Source organism: Dasypus novemcinctus, chromosome 31, assembly GCF_030445035.2.
Source record: "Dasypus novemcinctus isolate mDasNov1 chromosome 31, mDasNov1.1.hap2, whole genome shotgun sequence".
Lineage (NCBI taxonomy): Eukaryota > Metazoa > Chordata > Mammalia > Cingulata > Dasypodidae > Dasypus > Dasypus novemcinctus.
Genome location: NC_080703.1, coordinates 45656730 through 45681021, shown reverse-complemented (window position 1 = coordinate 45681021; position 24292 = coordinate 45656730). Strand labels below are relative to the sequence as shown.

The 24292-nt window shown below is 38.9% G+C and overlaps 1 long non-coding RNA gene and 1 pseudogene across 1 annotated transcript; one reads left to right on the top strand and one right to left on the bottom strand.

The window, feature by feature from the left end:
• LOC131277014 (zinc finger protein 334-like) overlaps positions 1 to 24292 on the top strand; it is a 266430-nt pseudogene that overhangs the window by 197158 nt on the left and 44980 nt on the right.
• Positions 9246 to 15440, bottom strand: LOC131276983 (uncharacterized). Its single transcript, XR_011647847.1, has 2 exons — positions 14898 to 15440; positions 9246 to 11587 (listed from the first exon to the last, which is right to left on the bottom strand). It is a non-coding gene; the product is annotated as an uncharacterized lncRNA (long non-coding RNA).

Below are 24292 nucleotides of genomic sequence, written 5' to 3'. Positions count from 1 at the left end.
CTAATGGACAACATCCTTTTCCATGGTCCATGAATGAAAAAGCTATATTTACTAATAGATCAGTTATTTGGAAAAACAAAGGACGGTGCTTACCTTCCCAATGGATTAATAGTACACCAATTGTTCAGAGAAATTTATGGAAAGTATTTCTTGGACTAGCCCCCCACTTATGAGTGGCTTGGGAACAAGAATAACACTGGACAATTTTGTTATTTTAATTAAACATATCATTTCAAGATATGTATATGAGATCCCTACATTTTTGTGGCAGGAAAATTAGAAATTAGAAATCAAATCCTGTTTTGTAAAAATTGTACACTATATACTTGTATGTCTGAGAATATTTTACAGGAAAATGAAACTATTGTGGCCACTCAGAGAAGAAAAGGAATATGGGTTCCAGTGCAGATGACCCGGACTATTGTGCCAGGAGAGTTTGGCTGGTAGTCAGTGATGGGTAAGACCCTTAAATTGTGATAAGGGCAACCTAAGATAGGCACATTCACCCTGGCACTAAAACAAAAAGGGGGACATGAAGGAAGTGATGACTTGTTGGCTGAAGAAAATAAGACATGGTGTAACCTAGGAAACAAAAGAAGAAAAGAATGTTCTTTGTTGAGACACCCTTGGTCAACAGCACAGGAAGGTCTCTGGTTAAGATCTATTAGGTCAACAGGCCACATTAGTAGAAAGAACAAAGTTGCCTTAAAAAGTTAAAATAAAAACTGGCCTGTCTCTGTTTCTAACGATAAGATAACAATAGTAAATCTGTCTCTGCTTTTTGTTTTTCTCTACACAAGCTTTCTCTATGAATATGCAGCTGCATAGAAATAAACTTGTCTGTGGGCATTGACTTGCAGATCCCCTGATCCCTTCTCTCTTGTTATTCATTCCCAATACCCTTCTAGCTGGATGCAACAGTGCTGCAAGCCATTTTTAACTCTTCCAAAATTTGAAAGGAATGAGGTCATGACAGTGCAAGACCTGACTGGGATTATTGGGGTCTGGGTGCTCTATCACATGGAACAATTGGAACCCTGTGATGTCTTCCCTAGCAAGACATGCCACGTGCAGCCCTTGCTGCAGTGGGGATACCAAAGGAACCTCTGCTTCGTGTGCAGGCACCACAGGGTCAGAAGGGAGAGCTGCAGCTAACAAGTTCTGATCCTGCACAGATAATTTAGACATCCATCCAGAGCCCAAAGGCATGGTCATCTCATCCTCCTCTTCCTTGGGGTCCTCAGCAGCAGATGAAGAGGACTCCTGTAACCCTTTATTAACTGTGAATGCTAAAGGCTCAACCATAGGTTGGCCTTCCAACTCCCTCAGAGGATCCAGGGAATCTCTTACTAAGCCTCACAAAGTAAAGGTGCACACTGGCACACCCTGGGCCCTTCAGCAGTGTAACAGTCCTGAAGGCATTGACCAACCTTCTGCCATGTCTCTTCATGTATGGTGCCTTCATTGGGAAACTAGGGTCATGCCTTTTGCACAAAATCTAAAAACATTGCCAGTTATGAGGTAGTCACTTTTGAACCTCTATTAGCTAACAAAGCTTTCAAAATTTGCACATGCAAATGATGCTGTGATGAACAGTGATTCCCCATTTTCTACACCCAGGGCTTTCTCCCTGTGTTTACCACTCTTCACAGGGACTCCTCCTCTCCTTCTCATATGTTCCTCTGTACTCAGATCCCTGTTTGGGTGCCACTTGCTGTGACCTGTGCTGTGAACTGAGAACCTGAGGGGAGGTGACAGGAGGCGAAGAAAGACACATAGAGACAAAGACAAGTTCAGAGGGAACTGGGTGGGCCAGGGCTAGCTGATGGCAAAGCCAAGGCCCCAAGTTGGCACCACAAGCTTTATTTAAAGCAGTTAACTAGGTCACTGTTCTCGGAGTAATATAGCCTGTGCATAAATTCAAACTTATTTTATATCTAAATATGCCTAGAAAGTCAATTGAGAATTATAAACTCTATAGGCTTTGGATATTCAGGGAGGACACAAGCCACCAAATGTGTCAAGCTTACCTGGAATCCAGGGGGTTCATGCTAAAATACCTGGAATATGTGGGATATGTGTTAAATCAAGCTTACCTGGAATGTGGGGCATATGTGTTAAATCAAGCTTATCTGGAGGAAATAACCTAATACTCAGATAAAACACTTGAAGAAAATAACAAAAAGTCCTTTTGCATACAAGCACCATTTGACTCCCCACTCATAATTCCTCTTTATAAAAGGAACCCAAAAATTCTATTTGGGGCTTGGTTTTTATCAAGACAAGAGTCCACCAAGTCTGGCCAGTTTAAATAAATCATCTTCCTTCTCAGAGTTCTCTCATCCTGGCCTTCAATACCATGTACACCTGACTTCTCTGCTACAAGAGCCGGAGCCTACAGGCATGAAATTCTTTGAGGAAGGTTTTCTTAGAGTTCCTTCTTATCAGGACATCAGCTCCTTTCAGCTTATTGGCAGGTACAGACACGGTTGACCACACCCTCACCTCTCTGTGCACATTGATCCTCCCTAGCAACATGGCTGTAGTTGAGCCCCGCACATTACTTTGGGGACACCTACAGTTGATAGTTGACTTCTATAGGCCATCAAATTATTTACAAAAATTATTTCTTCATCATCAGTACACAAATATTGATTCTGCACTTGAATTACTGGACATTTTATAAACAATTATGTGTAAAGTCCTCACTACAGTCCTTACAGGTGTATGAGCTGGCTTTCTCTGCTTCAGTTTGGGAGTTTGGTTTTGAACTTGAAACAACTTCCTCAAATTCATAGTTAATCTGGATCACCATTCTAGTAATTGTTTTCTTTTCAAGGAAATCCTCCACAAACAGCCTTGCTTTCAGTTGATCCCAGATCAAGATATCTGTCATTCCCTAAACTGAAACAACTGGGACTCTTGTCCATGGGGTCTGAAATTTATCATCAGGAACTCCTGCAAGAGAATTTTTATCTTGGTATAAAAATGAAGGGAATTTAAGCATACAGAGTCTCTGCAAAACTTTTTTCTAACTAAGTTCTGATATAAATAGTCTATTGCACAAAATTTGAATGCTGGAAACCGATCTTTCTTTGACAGAAGTACACATTTCTTTTTCTTTTTTTAAAAAGATTTATTTGTTATTTATCTATTTATCTATCTATCTATTTATTTATTTATTTCTCTCCTCTTCCCTCCCCACCCCAGTTGTCTGTTCTCTGTGTCTGTTTTGCTGCGTGTTCTTCTTTGTCTGCGTCTGTTGTTGTCAGCGGCACGGGAATCTGTGTTTCCTTTTGTTGTGTCATCTATCCGTGTGTGTGGTGCCATTTTGGTGCAGGTGGCACTTTCTTTCACATTGGGCAGCTCTCCTTATGGGGTGCACTCCTTGTGCATGGGACTGCCTTACATGGGGGCATCCCTGTGTGGCAGGGCACTCCTTGCGTGCATCAGCACTGCATGTGGGCCAACTCCACATGGGTCAAGGAGGCCCGGGGTTTGAATCTCAGACCTCCTATGTAGTAGACAGATGTCCTAACCACTGGGCCAAGTCCACTTCCCAGGAGTACGCATTTCAACAGCTGCTGCTAAAGATTTTGTTTCTCCTGTGATACTTGGCTGGTATTTATGGGGCCATCAGCCTCTGAGGTAAAATTGTCTCCTACAGTTCACTGCTGAGGAAATCGACCATTTGTAAATACTTTAAATAATATAAAAATTTTGCAAACCTTTTTCAAGGATAAACAGTGGCTCATCATAGTAATATAATCTCAAATGAGACAATAACTGCTTAAAGTGTTTCTATCTTCAATATCAACCCTGCTGTCATGTGGATCTGACCTTTAGTTTGGAGAAAGTGACCAAATATGATGAGACATCAAGAAGGTGGTGAAGCAGGCATCACATGTGCCCTGAATGGCACCCTGGCTATACTGAAGGCCAGGTTGTCTCCTGAGACTTTAACAGCGGCACGTACTCTAATAATTTTGATGCTGGGGCTTGCATTGCCTCAGCAAACTGTCATGTACCATCAAAAAAGTATACCTTATCCAGCCAAAAAAATAATGATTAGCAGAATTGATGGAGTCCGGAAAATTGAAACGAGGAGAAAAATTTATAAATACTTAAGTACCTCATGTAACACTGCCTATAACCCTCAGTGCTTAAAAATAGGATGATGTCTACTTCACCTCTGGATCAAGAGGGGGTTTAGATTCCACATGGATGATGGATGCAATTCCTCTGCTTGCAGTTGTTGGCACTCTTGTTACCCTGGTGTGGTGGCTGACCATCTTTGCCTCCCTGTTAGATGACCTGGGTAAGTCCAATGAACCAGAGAGTAGGAGTCACAACTCTGCTGAGGCTCAGGGTCCAATTGGCACATGGGCAGTCCAGAGACTCAATTCCCCTGAGTATGCACCATTCCTAGCACCAACCACACGTTCAGTAAAAGTGACAGAAGAGGCATGTGTAGGAAGGTCACATCTGAGTCCAGTTCCATCACACTCAGGAGCACAAATTCCAAAGTAGGGCCCTCTGACATGGCACAGAACTCCAAATTCATCTGCCATGACCATATACCCTGTGGATTCCATAGGCTTCAGGAGAACTAGTACGTATGGTTGTATCTACTTTGTCTCTCTCGAGGGTCCTGCTGAGGTGTGCTTAAGCGTGACCCCTCTGATGACTTCCTGACTCTTTTTGGAAGACTCTTAGCCATATAAACTCATTTGTCTTTGCCATTTTCCCCCTTTATTCAAGGTCAAAAAGCCATTTTTAACACTGGATCCAATATGAAGGCTGAAATATTCTCCTGGTCTGAGTTGACCCTTTTATTCAAGGTCTCTTTATAGTTGCATCACTAGTTAGTGAATGATAGTAATCAAACCAGGTTCCACAGAATGGAGAAATAAAATATGGATTAGAGTGGACTTCCTGATATTATACTATAAAACTATTGTGACTAGTAATAGAAGAAATTGTAGCAGCATTGAGGTGGAGAAAGTGGCCATGGTAGTTGCTGAGGGCAGAAAGAGGGAAGTAGAGATGTGATGTGGGGGCATTTGGGGGACTTTGGGAGTTCTCCTAAGTGATATTGCAGTGTCAGATGCTGGACTTTATATATCCTGCCATAACCCACTGAATATACTGGGGGAGAGTGTGAACTACAGGGTAAACTATTATCTATGTGGTGCAGCAGTGCTCCAAAATGAGTTCACCAAGTGTGATGGGTGTGCCACAATTATGGAGGAGGTTGTTGGTGTGGGAGGAGTAGGGTGGGGGGGGTGAGGGATATATGGGCACTTCATATTTTATAATGTAACATTTGTTTTGTGATGTATGTATCTTCAAAAATACAATTTTTGATGAGGTGGGGTGGGGAGTTGGCTATATGGGAACCTCTTATGTTTTTTATGTTTTTTAATATAACGTTCTTTGTGATCTATCAACTTTAATAAAATAGTTTAAAAAATAGGATCAAAATGAAAGGGAAATTATATTCACTTATTTGTTCTGTTTTATGTTTATGTTCTGTTACTGCTTTTATTTTTGTCATCATGTAATTTTTAAAAAATTAATAATTAAAATAAAATACCAAAACAATAGAGAAAACCTGGTAGTTACTCTAGCATACATATCTTTAAAAAACTGCTAGCTAGCAAAGTAAACAAAATATATTCTTTTTGTGACTATTTTAAAATTTTGACTAATTTGTGATTAGTGTAAATAAACCATAGGTTTTATAATATCCAAAGAAGAGCATTAGAGTAAAACCTAGCTGGAGGAAGATATTTGATTATATGAAGAAGAAAGTTTAGAGAGACGTTTTTGGATATTTGTAAAAGGTGTAGTTTTTTAGGTATTATTGTGCATCATATACAAAAATTGAAAAAACTACAAATAAGGAAATTGATTGTTATATATATGTTAGTAACTATTTATCTCATACAGAATTTTAAGGAGGAAAAATAAACTAATTTTGAAAGAGAACATGGGCAAAGAGATTGGATAGAAAATTTATAAATTAAATCTTACACATGGAATATAATAGTGGAAAATTAAATGTAGTCAAATAATGTGTTAACACATCACAAATTTTCCCATATGAACAGAAAACATAATTTCAAAAATACTTATTTCAAATCTGGTTAAAAAGCAGCGAGACAGATACTCTGCTGATAATATTGGGAGTTGATGTTATATTCTAGGAATTACACACTTTAATATAACAGTCAATTTTAGTATAACAGTCAATTTAATGAATCACATTTTTTGACCTTCTGAGTATGGTTTTTAACATAATCATAAATACAAACAAAATTGTGTGTAATAATAAATCAGTGGAACACATCGAGATCACCAAAAAGAAGACAGAAGTAATGTGAGTTTTCTGTAGGTCATCGGATAATTTCAGTTGGAATATAAATAGAACAACAACAATGAAATGAGTTTATAATTAAGTGGAGATGTGAAGAATCTATTAAAGTGTAGAAGATAAAAAAGACAGGAGAAGAAAAGACTAATAAACAAGAGAAAGAGGAAAGGCAAACCATAAATTCCAGGATATAAAGGACGGAGAAAGGAAGGAATTACAGAATAAAAGGGAACAATAGGAAAGAAGAAAGGAAAAGGAAGGCATAGAAATTTGTGGTAGTGCATTACATTCAGAAAAGGAGAGCTAGGGGCATAAATATGTGGAGAGGAGTCATGTTCAGAATTATGTCAGGACTGTGCTAGACTGTGATTACCTATAAACAAACAAACCACTCCTGATGATCTTCTATTCAGAATCTGGATGTCAATAAGAATGATGTTGCAGCTCCTACTCTCTGAATTGATGGACCTTCCCAGGTCAGTTAACAGGGAAGTGAAGAAGGTCAACCATCATACCAGGGAACCAAGAGTGACTATAACTGCAAGCACAAGAATTGCATCCATCAACTATGTGACTTCTGAGACCCCTCTCTATATAGAGGTGGAGTGGACATCACCAACCCAGGGTCCACAGGATGGAAGAATAAAATATGGGTTAGAGTGGGCTTACTGGTATTCTACTATAGAACTATTGTGACTAGTAATGGAAGAAACTGTAGCACTGATGTGGAGCAAGTGGCCAAGGAACTTGCTGAGGGCAGGGAGAGGGAAGTAGAGATGAGATGTGGGAGCATTTTTGGGACTTGGAGTTGTCCTAAATGATATTGCAGGGACAGATGCTGGAAATTATATATCCCGCCATAACCCACTGATTGTACTGGAGGAGAGCTTAAAATACAATGTAAACTATAATCCATTCGGTGCAGCAGTGCTCCAAAATGTATTCACCAAATGCAATGAATGTGCCATGATGGTGAAAGAGATTGCTGATGTGGGAGAAGTGGGGGTGTGGGGTGAGGGGTATGTGGGAACCTGTTATGTTTTTTAATGTAACATTTTTTTGTGATTTATGTATCTTAAAAAAAGACAACATAATAAAAAAATAAAAAATGTAAATATGTGGTAATGGTTGGACTTAACATTATAGTGAATGTAATGAGCAGTGTTGATTTATGGATGTAATTGTGGCTGAAATGAGTAGTCTAAGGAAGATTAATGTTAGTTGAAGGACAGCTGGAGGATAATATTGAGAATGTATGATACTGGGATTTTGGAAGTAGATGAGGATTGTGGTTAATAATATAAATATAGGAATATTCTACTACAAGGTATTAGTGTGTGGTGATACATGGGAAAATATAGCGAATGCATTTTATGGACTGTAGTTAACAACAACATTGTAATGCTTTTGTAACAAAGCAAAGTTGGTGCTATATTTACTCTAAAGTTAAAAAAAGAATATGGGATTTGGTTTGCAAGATATAAATACAATTACGCTTTTTCTTCTTCATTTTTTTTCAATGATAAGGAAACTTTGACTATGTCATTTAACTAATCTGTGTTTATCTGTGTATCTTTCTGAATACTAGAGCTGTTACAGCAAAGCCAGGTGTTCTGAACCATAGAAACTCACAACCAGCACTACAGAAAGGTGGATAAACAGCGTCATTATGTGCGGGCCCAGAGGAGCTCCGGTTTCAAATTCGGAGCTCCGGTTTTCAGTTTTCATAGGTTTATATAGGATTTCAGGTGGGATCAGCATAACTTTTATTCATTGGCTAATGCATTGCTAGGTGAAATTTTGCAAGCAAGGGGGTTATGGAGGCAGAATGCACCTGCAAGGTTGCAGGCTGATTTACAGAAGTGGGGGTGAAGTCACTTGTTTGATATCTTTTTACTAGGCCATGTTTTCACAGGATGATTTACAGAAACAGGGGCAGGAGTTATTTCTTTGATATTCTCCTGTACGGCCATGCCCTCACAGGCCGATCCACAGAAGAGGGGGCAGGAGTGGCTTGTTAGATATTTTGCAAGGTTATGTTTTTATTCCTCAACAGAGCAACAACTGCATTAGTGGTTGGAATCAGATGAGATAAAAGTGCCTAAAAATGAACGTTTTAGAAGTAAGGTTTCCGTAACTTGTTGAGCTGCCTTTTTCTGTTCACTTTTGTGAATTTGAAATAAAGTTGTTAAGGAAATTCAGATTTAAATAAAGAATGTTGTCATCTTCAACTTTATACATTCTCAATTCTTAAGTGATCAGAGAGCACCACAACTTGACAAATCCTATAATGGTTCTGCTCTGAAATCCACACATAAATATTTAATTAGTGTGGACCAGCAGAATACTTATAGAGAAGTTATGAATATCTATGCACCCCCATTTTAATTGCAGAGGCTGTAAAAACCAAATGTACTTCCAGAAATAAAAATTCAAAAAGCTATTTTTGTGACAACACTAAAAATGGTGGGAGATCGCAATGTATTGAAACACTGACAATGATTTTGTAAAAGATCCAGAATTTTTTTCCCAAATAGAACATGATAACAGGAAAATGATACTGGAAAGAGAAACATTGAATCAAGTATTTGCAAGCTACTCATTTACTACACATAAAATAAGTTAATAGAATTTAGTCCTAGGACACTCTTAACATACAACTTGTTAAATTCTGTTGATTAGAAAAAGGAGAATAGAGATGTCTCCTTATTTTGAAAATTTACTCATATTAATTAAAACTAAATATCAAAATCAATAAATCATTTTGCAAGCTTCATTGCTGTTGCTTCTCTTCTCCTAATGCCATCTGCAGGACTGTCGGAGTCTTGTTCGGCGACCCGAGGTATCGGGAATGAAAGAAAAAGAAAGATTGGGTTCAGGGGATCTGAGAGCATTGATTTCTCAAGCTCATCAGACAAGTTTATTGAGTTGGGGGGCTAGTATATATACCCCTAACCTACGTGACATTCAGCACAAAATCAAGTTACCTATTACCCTTACCTCATGCTATATTAACTAGTGATTGATGAAAACCCAACAAACTTTACTGGAACTATTATTATAAGAATCAGTAACTATACTCATAAATCCTGTTACCCAGGTTGTTCTGTTCTATATGTATTGTTCTGCCTGCAGGTGTGCTGACCCAGCCAAGACTGTGCTCCGCACCAATAATCATAAGGGACAGCTTGACTCAGTGGTCAAGGAAGTAACTTGCTTCCATGGAAACAACATGCCTTTGTTTCCCACATTTCCCCCTTTTTGTTTTAGTCAGGGTGACTGTGTCTGTCTTAGGTCGAGGCTACGCACAATCAGCCTTACCCGTCCTGGGGAAGCGTGGCAGTGAAAGGCCACGTCCCTGTCTTAGGTTGACTGAAAGGCTAGCCAAGTTGCCCGTCACTGACTACCAGCCAAGCGCACTGACTTCGGGGTACTATTGTAGAGTTTTAGCAAGTACTATGTTGTTTGCTTGTCCCATGGTGTCCACACGGTGCAATCTCTGGCAAACACCTTTTCCCAGGCAAGCGACAACCATGAGCAACAGGATTAATACACATATCCCTATTCCTAAGGCAGATAAGAAATGTTGAGATTTCCACCAATCAACAGGATTAAGCTTATTCAAATGTGAAATCAAATCATTAAAGATATCCTTATCACTATCTACGTATATCTGATTATGAGACATTTCTAAAATCTTTTTCTGCAATTCCTCAATTTCTAATGACATATTTCCTTTATGTCCTAACAAATGATTTCTGATCTTATTCCATTGAAACATAGACATGTTATAATCCAAAGGAGTAATACAAAAATTACTTTCATTCCAATCACATTTCAATCCTCTTAACAAATTCAAATTATAAACTTGATCTCCTAAGTGTAAAACAGCAGATTCCAAATCACTAACTCTATTATTAAGTCCTTCATCAATGTGCTCTTGACTATGCCATAAGTCACTTGCATTCTTGTGCCAATCATGCACGTATTGCTGGGTCTGCACCGTCTCATGCAATGCAACAGCAGCAGTGGCAGCAGCAGTGATGACACCAATGAGACCAAGAATGCCAGCTATGAGAAGTCCCAGAAATCTCTTAGATCGTTTCAACAGTCCTTGAGCCAGGTGGAAAAGAAGATGACTTTCAGGTGATGACTGCCACATCTGATTCATTTTCACCGGGATCCACACTCCTCATCTTCGGCGAGCCATGGTGATAATATCTCCATTCTGTAAAATATTCTCAGACAAGCAAGTATACAAAGTGCCATCCTTATAGAACAAAGCATTTTCAGTAATGGTAGCCTTCCCTACCACAAACACATATGGATCTCTGACACATGATTGAAAATGATGAATTTGATCTAATTGTAAATATTGTCCATCCATACTTTTATTATCTTTCCATTCAGAAGTAGATACCACTCCTACGAAGACTTTCCGTATTTGTTTTTGATCATGGATTCCAGTGCTATTGCACCATGGAAAAGGAACCCATTTCCCTATATTTTTCCAATCACTATTATTTTTGGTAAAAATTACTTTCTCATCCAAATCAAGGGAATCATGAAAGGGATACTGCATATTACTAATTTGTTGTCCCAAGCTATTTATACCATACCAAATAAATCTGCCCTTATATTTGTTGGGATTCCCCATGGGGCACTTTCCCAAACTATTCCATAGGAATCATTAAAAACGACAGATCCTCTTCCCATATGGCATTCATACCATCTTTGCATATCATCAGCATTCCTCTTAGGACAACTATAACTTGGATACTTATATTCTTGGTATTGATAAGATGGGAATAAAGTTACTAAAGATTTAGTATTATTATGGCTAAAATTAATCATAGTTCTATTTTTCACAGCCATACATTGTGGGCGATTGCCAATGCAAAGAGGTCGGAAATCAAATGGAAGAAGGAGATTATAAATCTTTTGTCCTTCTTCTCGTGGCTTAAGTGGTAACCTATCATCCACGGGTCCAGGAAATATAATAGTTTTATTCAAATAGACAGGAAAAGAAGGATCTTTCCAAGTTAACACTCGAAGTAATGGGGGATTAGGGATATATGCCCAATATGTGTAATTACCATTACCATTGCCGGTTTCACTCACTGTCAGTAGGATCCACATGTGTAGAAGACTCCACTTCTTCAGTCCTAGGTTTAATCCTTTTTGCTGGAAGTCAGATTTCTTCTCCATTTTCTGAAATGATAAGAGCATAACCTCGCCCCCATACTTTAACCCTGCCTTTCTTCCATACATTACTTAAAACATCTTTCCAAAATACTGGTTGATTTTCAGGTTCTGCCATTTCTGTGGATTTTTGAGAATGTTCAAAATGACATTCAGCTGGTGTCATAGAATCATAAACGTTAAGAAAATTTAAGGTAAATAAAGCTTTAGCCAATTGATCTTTAGGTGATATCATACCATCATCTCCCCCTTTTTGTTTTAAAAGCATAGTCTTGAGAGTATGATGGCATCTTTCAACAATATCTTGACCTGTAGGATTATGGGGAATGCCGGTAACATGTTCAATAGCATATTTCCTACGAAAGGAAGCAAAGGATTTACTAATGTAAGAAGGTCCATTATCAGTTTTAATCTTTAGAGGGCATCCCATCACAGCAAAAGCAGACCAGAGATGTGAGCGAACATGATGAAACCGTTCCCCACTTTGGGCAGTAGTCCACATGAAATGAGAATAAGTGTCAATACAAACATGAACATATTGTAATTTACCAAAGGATGGAATGTGAGTAACATCCATCTGCCATAACTGATTAGGAGTCAGGCCTCTGGGATTAGTTCCAGCCTGAAAAGGCACTGCTGTCAGTGGTCCACAGGTCGGACAAGTACGAATAATTTCCTGCACTTGTAGTCTAGTAAGCTTTTGATATTTATTTCGCAGGCCTTTAGCATTAATGTGAGTTAAAGCATGGTAATCACGAGCACTTTGTAAACACCCCACTAATAAATCAGCTCGAGCATTACTTGCTGTCATAGGACTAGGCAAAGATGTATGAGAACGTATATGTGTAATGTAAATAGGATGCTGTCTTAATCTAATGAGATGTTGCAAATCAGCAAAAAGTTGAGATAATTTATCAGTAACAAAGATATGAGCCGTTTCAATATGCTTAATAGTAAGACATACATATTCAGAATCAGAAACAATATTCAAAGCTTCCTTAAATATTGTTAACACCTTAAATATGGCAGCAAATTCAGTAAGCTGAGCAGACATGAATGGAGTCTGCCAAGCCTGTTCTTTTCAAGAAGTAACGTATGCTGCTTTTTTATTACTATTACTATATTAAATACTGTACAAGATAGTTGGGCTATGCACATAGCCCTGAAAAGCACCGCAGAAGTTTATTGTTGCGTTTTTTACAGATAGAGGAATGCAGCTGGCTTGATTAGTCTAAGAAGACACTAAAGAAAGTCTTAGCAAGTTTTAAAACAAAGTGATAGCAACACAGCTGGACATTAACTTTTGCAACTAGCAGTGTTTGGGATTGCTGCATACTACAGTGTTGTTACTTTAATCTATGATAAGAGGTTGTTTTTGTGACACACACTCTTTTATAATAATTAAAACCACAATACTTTCTGTAACTTGCCACATGCATTTAAGTTCCAAGAGTTTATGAAAATTAGCCATCCTACTTTAGGGCAAAACACACTTTTTTGCAAAAACTTATTAAATTTCAATTAGCATTCTCACAAACTTTTAACCTTTTTAATATTCATTTAAGTTTTACATCCTTCATATTATCCTGTGAAGAAAAATAAGCTATTCATTTCAATCTAGGCAAGAACAACCTTTTATAAAGACTTATAGTAATTTTGTTAATCAAGACTCACAATTTTTATCATTGTAGAGATCTTATTAACATTTAAACTTATGTATTAATATAAGCACTTATTTAATTTTTGGCCATTTGAATAGAGCTCTTTTATAAATTTTTATTAATTTATATTACCATCCGGAGGTATCAAAATATACACTGACATTGAACGAACAAACACAGAACAATCACAACACAGTAACAGAAACATACAGTTTACAATTAACTCATAATTCTTACTTTCTTGGTATAGCTGCTTTTAAGCTCTCCATTATATCACATTTTAAATATCACTTCTTCAGATTTCTTCTGGAATCCATGTTACCTGTAACATGCAAGCTTGTGCTTGGAAATATTTTTATTAGTTATCAGCAATCAGTTAAGATAACTTGAGCAGCATAAATGTAGTTAAAACTCTAATTTAGCAGTTTAGACAGACCGTTAACACACATTTTTGGATTATTACTCTGTAAGACTACACTGAGACTTGAAGTTCAGGAGTAAACTATTGATTTAAAACTGAAAATTCCTTTTTAAACCTTGATAAAAATTTTGTACTAATTTTATTATCTTGGTTAAATAAGCCCAATTAGAATTAGCATGGAAATAAAACAGAACACCAATGTTGCCATGTTTTTCTCTTTTTTCAGTGGCTTAACTCTATTAACCCCCACTAGCCCACAGCTACATTGTCATGTAGACAGCAGGGGGGTTGCAGAGTTGCTGCCAGAATAGTTTCCTTATCTTAGTTAACACTTTAACAGAGAGTTTTCTTACAAGCCTGATTTCACTAACAAGAACATTATTTAGTATCTTTGCCCGTTTTAAATCTTTCAATAGTTTAAAAGTTTTCGGCTCAGGATGAAGCTTGACACCCCCTTGTGAGTGTCCAGCATCAGGAGGAATTTGTTGAATAGTTACAGGAAAAGCTGCTACAGCTTGCATAGCCAGAGGCTCACCTTGACTAGATCCCAATAAAAGACATTTCATTAATGGAGTAACAGGCACAGGATTTGGCTTAAAGCTGCTACGAACATAAGGCATGTCCATAGAGAAAAGTCCACTAGGTACTTTTCCAGGTTCTGGAGGTGCAGAAGGAACCTCATGAGTCAAATTAGGATTTATGTTTACTTTAGAAATATTTAGCTCCGACATAGATTTAGTTAAGAATGGATTTGTATCTCTAACTTCAAATAACTCCTCTTCTTCCGGTTCCTCCTCCGAATTCCTTTCTTTACCTGTATCATTCATAGCCATTTCCTCCCTTGAGAAAAGAACAATCTCATCCTCTTTGTCAGACTGCAAAGAATCTAATGCAGCAGCAATATGCTGTCCTAAGGCCCAAACTGATACAGGTATATTCTCTCCTTTCTGATATGCTCTCCGCAATTCTTTCATTACTTGCCTCCACTGCTTAACATTCATCAAATTCTTTCCTTGCAGTTGAAACCAATAACAATGGTTTTGAACCAAAGCAAACAATTCTAACAAATCTGCAGTCTTAACTGTGACGCCTACACTATGCAACAGTGTTTTCAAAACCTGTGAATATTCTTCCAAGCGTCCTGGTTGATTACCCATACCCTGATGCTAACAGAAAGCAAAACTTAATAATATGAAGCAGCAATTTACCCGGGTTAATTAATTTCGACGCTCCTTACCTTAAAAAAGGCTTTTCAGCTTTCCGCGTTCCCGATCCAGAGGTGGAAGATCCTACGCTGCCGTGCCTTGATGAATCCTCTGCCTCGAGCCCCACGTCTGGGCGCCACCTGTCGGAGTTTTGTTCGGCGACCCGAGGTATCGGGAATGAAAGAAAAAGAAAGATTGGGTTCAGGGGATCTGAGAGCATTGATTTCTCAAGCTCATCAGACAAGTTTATTGAGTTGGGGGGCTAATATATATACCCCTAACCTACGTGACATTCAGCACAAAATCAAGTTACCTATTACCCTTACCTCATGCTATATTAACTAGTGATTGATGAAAACCCAACAAACTTTACTGGAACTATTATTATAAGAATCAGTAACTATACTCATAAATCCTGTTACCCAGGTTGTTCTGTTCTATATGTATTGTTCTGCCTGCAGGTGTGCTGACCCAGCCAAGACTGTGCTCCGCACCAATAATCATAAGGGACAGCTTGACTCAGTGGTCAAGGAAGTAACTTGCTTCCATGGAAACAACATGCCTTTGTTTCCCACACAGGACCTTGTTCCTCAGACTGTAGATGAGAGGATTCAGAGTGGGGGGTTACTCTGTGTAAAGCACAGATATCAGCAACTTCAGGGAAGAAGACTCAAAATTTCTTGCAAAATATGTAGTACTCCCAGAAAACTGGAACAGCAAGATGGCAATGGAGTAAGTGCACCCACATCTTCTCTCCTAGAAAAAAGTGGCTGAGTGGGGACAAAATCCTGCTTGAGTGAGCTGTTTGGGGAATGCACAAAGCAGGAAACTTCTGGAGAGCAACCTGGAGAGAGTGTGACAAAAAGAGTGATTGCTCAAGGTAAAACCTCGGATTACAGGTGCTTGTGGCTGCAGCTGTGGGACAGCTAAACCCCTCCATTAGGGCAGGTAGTTGCAGCATTCTCTGAACCTGGTGGTCACACAGCAATGTTCCCCAAGCCCCACATTCCCCGATCCCATGATCCTTGAACCTGTGTTCTCCAAACCCCACATTCCCTGAACCCGTGTTCCCCGAACCCACATTCTCTGAACTCGTGTTCCCTGAACCCACATTCTCTGAACCCAGTGTTCCCCGAACCCTGAACCCTGGCATTACCAGAACCTCATCCTCAATTTCCCCTTTTCTGTGTGTACTGATTTTGGCTACCAGCACCAGCTCTTTTCCTCCCTACATCTTTCTATCTTCTGTTGTTGCTCTTACATTCCACCTCTTTGTTTAGCCCCCCATTTTTCTGGCATTTTATTTCTAACACTTCTATTCAGTTTTCTTTCTTTTATTAACTCTACTTGTTATTGTCCTTTTTTTCTGTTTCCCTCTCTCCTGATCATGCTGGTCTTTTTTTTTTTTTTTTGGTCACTGATTTGGTACAGGTTTTTTTTAAAAATTTATTTATTTATTTATTTTATTATTGATTCTGTAAAAATATTACATTAAAAAAATATATATGAGGACCCATTCAACCCCACCACCCCCACCCCACCACTCCCCCCCCCAGCAACACTCATTCCCATCATCATGACACATCCATTGCATTTGGTAAGTACATCTCTGGGCACCTCTGCACCTCATGGTCAATGGTCCACATCATGGCCCATACTCTCCCCCATTCCATCCAGTGGGCACTGTGAGGATTTACAATGTCCGGTGATTGCCCCTGAAGCACCACCCAGGGCAGCTCCAAGTCCCAAAGGTGCCTCCACATCTCGTCTCTTCCTGCCATTCCCCATACCCATTAGCCACCATGTCCACTTTTCCCACTCCAATGCCACCTTTTCTCTGTGGACATTGGATTGGTTGTGTCCATTGCACCTCTATGTCAAGAGGAGGCACAGATTCCACATGGATACTGGATGCAATCCTCCCGCTTTCAGTTGTAGGCACTCTAGGCTCCATGGTGTGGTGGTTGTCCTTATTCAACTCCATCTTAGCTGAGTGAGATGAGTTCAATAAATCACATTGTAGGTGCTGGAGTCTGTTGAGGCTCAGGGCCTGGCTATCACATTGTCAGTCCAGAGATTCCGATCCCCTAAATATATCTTAAACCCCAACACCAACTACAACTCCAGCACAGTAGCATGAAAGTCTTATGAAGAGAGAGATCCCATCTGAGTCCAGATTCATCACGCATAAACACCAGCTATATTCTTCTCCATATTCAGTTTCCCATTTACATTGTAGGTACTCCACTTTGTTGTTTTTGTTTTTTAAGATTTATTTATTTTTTTGTTTATTTCTCTCCCCTCTCCCCCAACCTCCACGTTGTCTGCTCTCTATGTCCATTCACTGTGAATTCTTCTTTGTCCACTTCTGTTGTTTTCAGCAGCACAGGAATCTGTGTTTCTTTTTGTTGCATCATCTTGTGTATCTGCTCTCTGTGTGTGCAGCACCATTCCTGGGCAGGCTGCACTTTCTTTCACGCTGGGCAGCTCTCCTTATGGGGTTCACTCCTTGCGCGTGGAGCTCCCCTACGCGGGGGACACCCCTGCATGGCACGGCACTCATTGCGCACATCAGCACTGCACGTGGGCCACCTCCACATGGGTCAAGGAGGCCTGAGGTTTGAACCATGGACCTCCCATGTGGTAGAAGGATGCCCTATCCACTGGCCAAGTCTCCTTCCCTACTCCACTTTCTTATTGCTGTAACTATACACTGCTTACATGAGTTTAATATTCATTCTCGTAGGTCTTATATGATCCTTCTGCTAACACTTATTATCAATATTATTATTTCACTTTTTCTTTTCATATCTCTTTTGCTTTCCCTTTTTCCATCAAGGGAATTTAGGCAACAAAAGGAAATAGAATAAGAAGAACAAAGTGTCAAAGGGGAAACTTAACAAACACACAAAAACAGCAACTAAATAAAAAGGCAAGACAGAGAAGCTAATCAAGTGAACAAACTCATCAAGATAAAATGATGACCAGACAGCAGCGCCCCCCCCAAAAAATTACAAACCATACCAATAATCAGGAAGATATGGCCCAGTCCAAAGAACAAACTAAAAATCAGGAAGAGGAGCAGAACACTGAACAAATACTCAAAGCTCTTCAAACAAATATCATGGACCAACTTGATGAAGTGAAGGAAGAGATTAAGGATATTAAGAAAACACTTGGAGAGCATACTGAAGAAATTGTAAACATATGCAAAAAGATAACATATGATGGTGATGAATGGCACAATCCAAGAATTAGAAAATATACTCTCAGAAAATACCAGCAGATTTGAAGGGGCAGAGGAAAGAATTAGCAATGTGGAAGACAATACATCTGAAATCTAACAGAGAGTAGAAGTGATAGATAAAAAGAAAAAAATCCAGCCTCATGGATGGGAGTGAGTTTTCCAGAGCACATATGTAGGGTAGTGTTTGGATATTCATTGGGTATTTTCATAGTAGTTACAGTTACAAATGACAACTGAGGGAGTCCTGAGCTCCTAGCCAGGGGGGCTCTGCCACATTCCCTAATGGAACAACAACAATTCCCCAAGTGCAAGGGCAAAGACCAGTGAAGTAGGATGGTCCAGTGATCAGCCCTTGATATTGATGACTATCCTTAAGAGCCTGTGTGCCTGAAATTTGAACTAGGCCTAGAGATGCAGGGTGACTAAGAGTTATGTCCTGAGAGCATCCATGTTGCTCAAATGTGGCCACTCTCTAATCCAAACTCAGCATGTAAGTGCATTTACCTTCCCCCCAGTGTAGGACATGACTCCTGGGGATGAGCTTCCTTGGTGCCGATCCAATCACTATCTGGTGATAAAACTAGAAAAAAAACCTTGAATGAAGGGGGAAATGGTAAAGACAAATCAGTCTATGTGGCTAAGAGTCTTCAAAAAGTGTTGGGAGGTCATCAGAGGGGTTGCACTTATGCATGCCTCAGCAAGATGACAGAGACAGCAAAAGTAGATACAACCCCAGGTACTGGTGCTCCTGAGGGCTATGGAGACACACAGTTTCTACAGTCATGACAGATGGCTCTGGAGTTCAAGGCCTTGTCAGTGGGCCCTATATTATAGTTTGTCTTCCTAAGTGTGATGAAGCTGGGCTCAGATGTGACCTTTCTACACATGCCTCTTCTGTCACTTTTACTGAAACTGTGGTTGGTACTGGAATTGGTGTATACTTAGGAGACTTGAATCTCTGAACTGGTCATGTGCCAGCTGGGCCCTGGGCCTCAGCAGGGTTGTGACTCCTACTCTCTGGTTCATTGGTCTTGCCCAGGTCATCTAACAGGGAGGTGGAGAAGGTCAACCACCACACCAGGGAACTGAGAGTACCTAAAATTCCAAGCAGGAGAATTGCATTCATCAACCATGTGTGATCTAAGCCCAATCTTGATATAGAGGTGGTGGACATCACCATCCCAGGGTCCACAGGATGGAGAAATAAAACATGGATTAGAGTGGACTTACTAGTGTTCTACTACAGAATTATTGTGGCTCTAGCAATGAAAGAAATTATAGCACTGATGTGGAATCAATAGTCACGGGAGTAGTTGAAGGCAGGGGAAGGGAATAAAGGTGTGATATTTGGGCATTTTTGGGACTTGGAGTTGTCCTGAATGATATTGCAGAGGCAGATGCAGGACATTGTATATTCTACCATATTGCACTAAGTGGACCGGGAGAGAGTGTAATCTACAATATATACTATAATCCATTCTGTGTAGCAATGCTCCAAAATGTACTCATCACAGGCAGTGAATGTACCACACTAATGAAAGAAGTTGTTGATGTGGGAGGAGTGGGTGTTGTGGGGGTGGGATATATGGGAACCACTTATATTTTTTAATGTAACATTTTGTGTGATCTCTGTATCTTTAAAAAAAGATTAAAAAATAAAATAAATATCAAATTAAAAAAAAAAAGACAGGAACAGCATCACCATGGTGAGGTGGGGCAGAGAAGTTGAAACAGTTTTTTGTCTTCCCTTTTACAAATGGGATTCTTAAAACAGTGGTAAAAAATGTGAACATAAGAAACAAATATTAAAATGAAACACATGAAACAAAACAAGAGTTAACAGTTAACTAATTCATCTTCTAAAATATGCTCTCCATAGAAGGAAAGTGTAAGCACTGATAGAATACCACAGAAGAACTGATGGGCTACATTGGGTCCACAGAAACTGTCAGAGAATGTACCTGCTACATGAATGGAGCCATGAACACATCCACTGAGCCATGATGCTGTCACCATCTGCACACAGGCACCTCTGTGCATAATGCCCTCATAGTGCAGAGGATGGCAGATGGCAGCATAGCGGTCATAGGACATCACTATAAGGAAGGCAAACTATGTGCCACAGGAAAACAAAATAAGAAAAACTTGCGTGGAGCATCCTAGGAAGGAGATGGAATGTTTGTTGGGCAGAGAGTTCATGATGGATTAGGGACAGTGACAGAGATATAGCAGATATCAAGCAGGAAGGAAGACATGGGAAGTTGGAGATGCTGGTGAATGGTGGTGCCAGTGATAATGAGAAGGCTCCCCATTACTGCTGCCAGGTAAATGAGGAAGAGAAGTGTGGCATACAGTCTCTGTAGCATCCAGTCATCAGAGAATCTCATGAGAAAGAATTCCATTTTGATGGTCATGTTGATAAATTTCTCAGGCATGCTGATTCTTCAGAATGAAAATAGAAAAACAAAACACAAAATTCTTATTCACAGCTCTCCACCTGATCTCTTCTGCTAGTACCTAAATGCTGTACTTTTATGAATGGTTTGCTTAGAGTTATCAGACTACTGTGGAGTAATTCTAACATGAGAAATTGATTTCCTTTTAAAATACATAGAATGAATAATAATAATGTGAACATTAATAAATCTGCCAGTGAGTTGGTCATGAACACAGAAGTGCTATGTCACTTACTGTGCCTTTGGACTCTGGAAGGCAGAAGTAATGGTTTTGGAGCATATTCTGACTATCCAAGAGCTAAATTTCTTTACTAAAATGATCAACAAAATGTGTTCTCCTTTTGTACAATCTATTATTTTCTTTCTTTCTTAAAAAATATCCTTAGGTATCTGTGGACTATTCTTGGCCCCCAGCAGAAAATATTTCAATAGGGAAATGCCCTATACTTTCCAGAGCCGTATAAAGTATTTCAGGGAAACTAGATGACAAAATAAAGAAACTATATATTGATTGGTGTATCGTTAGGTAAATCCATATTTAAACCTTTATAAGTGTGTATGGAGTTGTATAAATGTGTATGCACATGTAAGTATTTGCAAAAATCTATACAATTAGGTAATTTTAAATGAATCATATGTGTGTGCTTATATTTGAAAGTGCTATTGGAAAATTTTCCAAATATCATGTCTAATCCCTCTCTTTACTTCCCTAGAAAGGATAGGGGGACTTGCTCTAGGAGCTACAGTGGTAGGAATTAGTATTTCAATTACCAAGTGAAAATAGCAGAATGGGAAGATCAGAACCTTATACAAAATTTTTTATGGCTTGTACAGGGAAAGTATGATCTATCTAATCTATGTAAAAGTAAAGAGAAATCAGCATATATGAGCTTGTCAGATACTGACTTGGCAAAATGTGCTGAACTGAGCTGATTTGAAAATAGTTCTAATTATTTGTGCATGGAGTCATCTTTGAGAACCTCATCATCCTTATTTTGAGGGGAAAGGAGCAGATGGAATAAAGGAATCTACACAGTATATTTTTATTTTTATTTTTATTTTTTTTTGGATTTGGTAAGTACATCTTTGGGCACCTCTGCACCTCCTTAAAATGTCACATGTCCTTTCCTAGTCTTCTGCGCTCATCTGGGCTAACAGCACGTGAAAGGCCAGGGTGTAAGGAAGCTACCACTCAGCATGGACTAGAATTGTCTCACCCTGTAGAAATCAGCAGTCTCTCAAGTCCCTCCCTCTCTCAAGGGTATTTCTTCATGCAGTGCAGATCTGGAGGCAGAGATTAGAATAATACTATCCATTTTCATACTCACAAAGTGGCGCTCTGGAGAAACTGCATCTGGATGAACAGGATTTTATCATATCACTTGTGTGCTTTCTAGATGCCAATTCAGAATCAAACTGCATTTTCTCTCTTAAGTGTTTACATGTAAAAGATCATAAGATGTACGTATTTCCTGGAGTTCCCAAATGGTTAAATAAACTGGGATATAACTTTCCAAAAATGGAGTCCAATGGCTTGTTTCCCTATGAAACCATGGACCGCTGGGGTTTTGAAGACTATGGAGCCCAGATTTTCAATGCAGTGCTGTGATGGATGAATTTGTGTGTCACCATTACTATGTGATGGTGTCCAGTTGTTTGGTCAAACAAGTGCTGACTTGATTGCTACTGTGGGGATATTTTTTGAACTTAAATTATTAGTAAGTTGACTTCATCTATGGCTAATTACATCCACATTCACCTTCAACTGAGGAGACTGCTCTCACAATGAGAGATGTCTCATATAGTCAGTTGAAACCCTTAAAAGGAGAAGTGATGATTTCATCAATTCAGCCAGGCAGCTTTTCCTGGGAAGTTCATTGAAACCTTCATCGGACATCCCAGCTGTGGCATTCCCTCCAGAATTTGGACTTGCCCATTCCCACAGTCCTGTGAGCTAATTCCTGTTTTAAAATTTTTATAATACATGCACACACACACACACACATATTTACCACATCAATTCTGTTTCCCTAGAAACAGAGAACCCTGGCTAATACAAGTACTATGTATCATACAAAGGATTTATGTGAATCACATTAAATAAATAGGAACCATATTCAGTTGCTTTTCTTATTTGGATAGTAAATTATTACTGCTGTTGTGCATTCTTTCATGATCTGAATTCAGATACAGGTATGATCTAAATTCAGTAATTTATACATATCAGAATGCTTTAGTTTTCACCTTTTTTCCCTTTTTATACATAAAATTACTTTAAAATATTCTTTATGAGAATGATTTAAAAGTTAAATCTAAAACATAATAGGGGAACTGATATTGCTCAGTGGTCGAGCACTGGCTTTCCACATACGAGGTAATGGGTTCAATCCCCAGCCCCAATACATAAAAAGAAAAAACACACACATATAATGAAGTGTAATCTTTATGCCTACAAAAACTATAATTGTATTGAAGTGGTCAAATATCACCAATTCAAAGGCAGAAATGGTCAGAATTGATTGTTTTTTAAATGACACATGATGAAAAAAACTCTTATCAAATATAATGCTATAGGTAGGTTAAAAAATCACCGGACATTGTAAATCCTCACAGGGCCTACATGATGGAATAGAGGAGAGTATGGGCCATGATGTGAACCAATGTATATGAGGTGCAGAGGTGCCCAAAGATGTACTTACCAAATCCAATGGATGTGTCTGGATGATGGGAACGAGTGTTGTTGGGGGGGGGAGAGGGGGGGTGGGGGGGTGGGGTTGAATGGGACCTCACATATATATTTTTAATGTAATATTATTACAAAGTCAATAAAAAATAAAAAAAAAAAAGAAAAAAAAATCAAAAGTAAGAAAATGATACTATGTAAACTCTAATTTTAAAACGCTGGAGTAGTTCTATTGTTACCACAAATAATCTAACAAGAATAAAGGAGGCATTACATGACAAAATGATGAATGTACAAAAAGACATAATCTTAGATGAGAGCTGAAAACAGATGTAGCAAAAACTTTTAGAATTAAAAATAGAAATAAACAAATCCCCAATTAGAGTAAGAGCTTTCAAGACTCCTTTCTCAGTAATTGAGGGTAGAAAGAATATCGAGAATGACATAGAAAATATGAGCAATGCCATCAACTAACTGTCTTTAAGTGGCATTACTAAAACATTCAACCCAACAACTGCAGAAATCATATTCCTCTCTTGGATGGGAATTCAATATTTTTTGATTATCGTGTGGGTTTCCACTCAATAAGACAACACCCCATGGCAACTTATTTATATTCCATGGAAACATGCCTCAAGTCTACCCCTCCCCATAAAAACCCCCACCACTGACACCCTGCACCAGTGATCCTCCCCTGAAAATGCTGCAACCATTCTGCAACCCAAAACCTCTCCAAAATCAAAGCTAAAAAATAAAAATAAAAATGAATATTTTTTTTTGCCTTGGGTCTTTTTTTTTAAAAAAAGATTTATTTATTTATTTATTTCTCTCCCCTCCCCGCCCTCCCCGGTTGTCTGTTCTCTGTGTCTATTTGCTGCGTCTTCTTTGTTCGTTTCTGTTGTTGTCAGCGGCACGGGAATCTGTGTTTTTTTTTTTTGTGGTGTCATCTTGTTGTGTCAGCTCTCCATGTGGGCGGCACCATTCTTAGGCAGGCTTCACTTTCTTTTGCGCTGGGTGGCTCTCCTTGTGCATGGGGCTCCC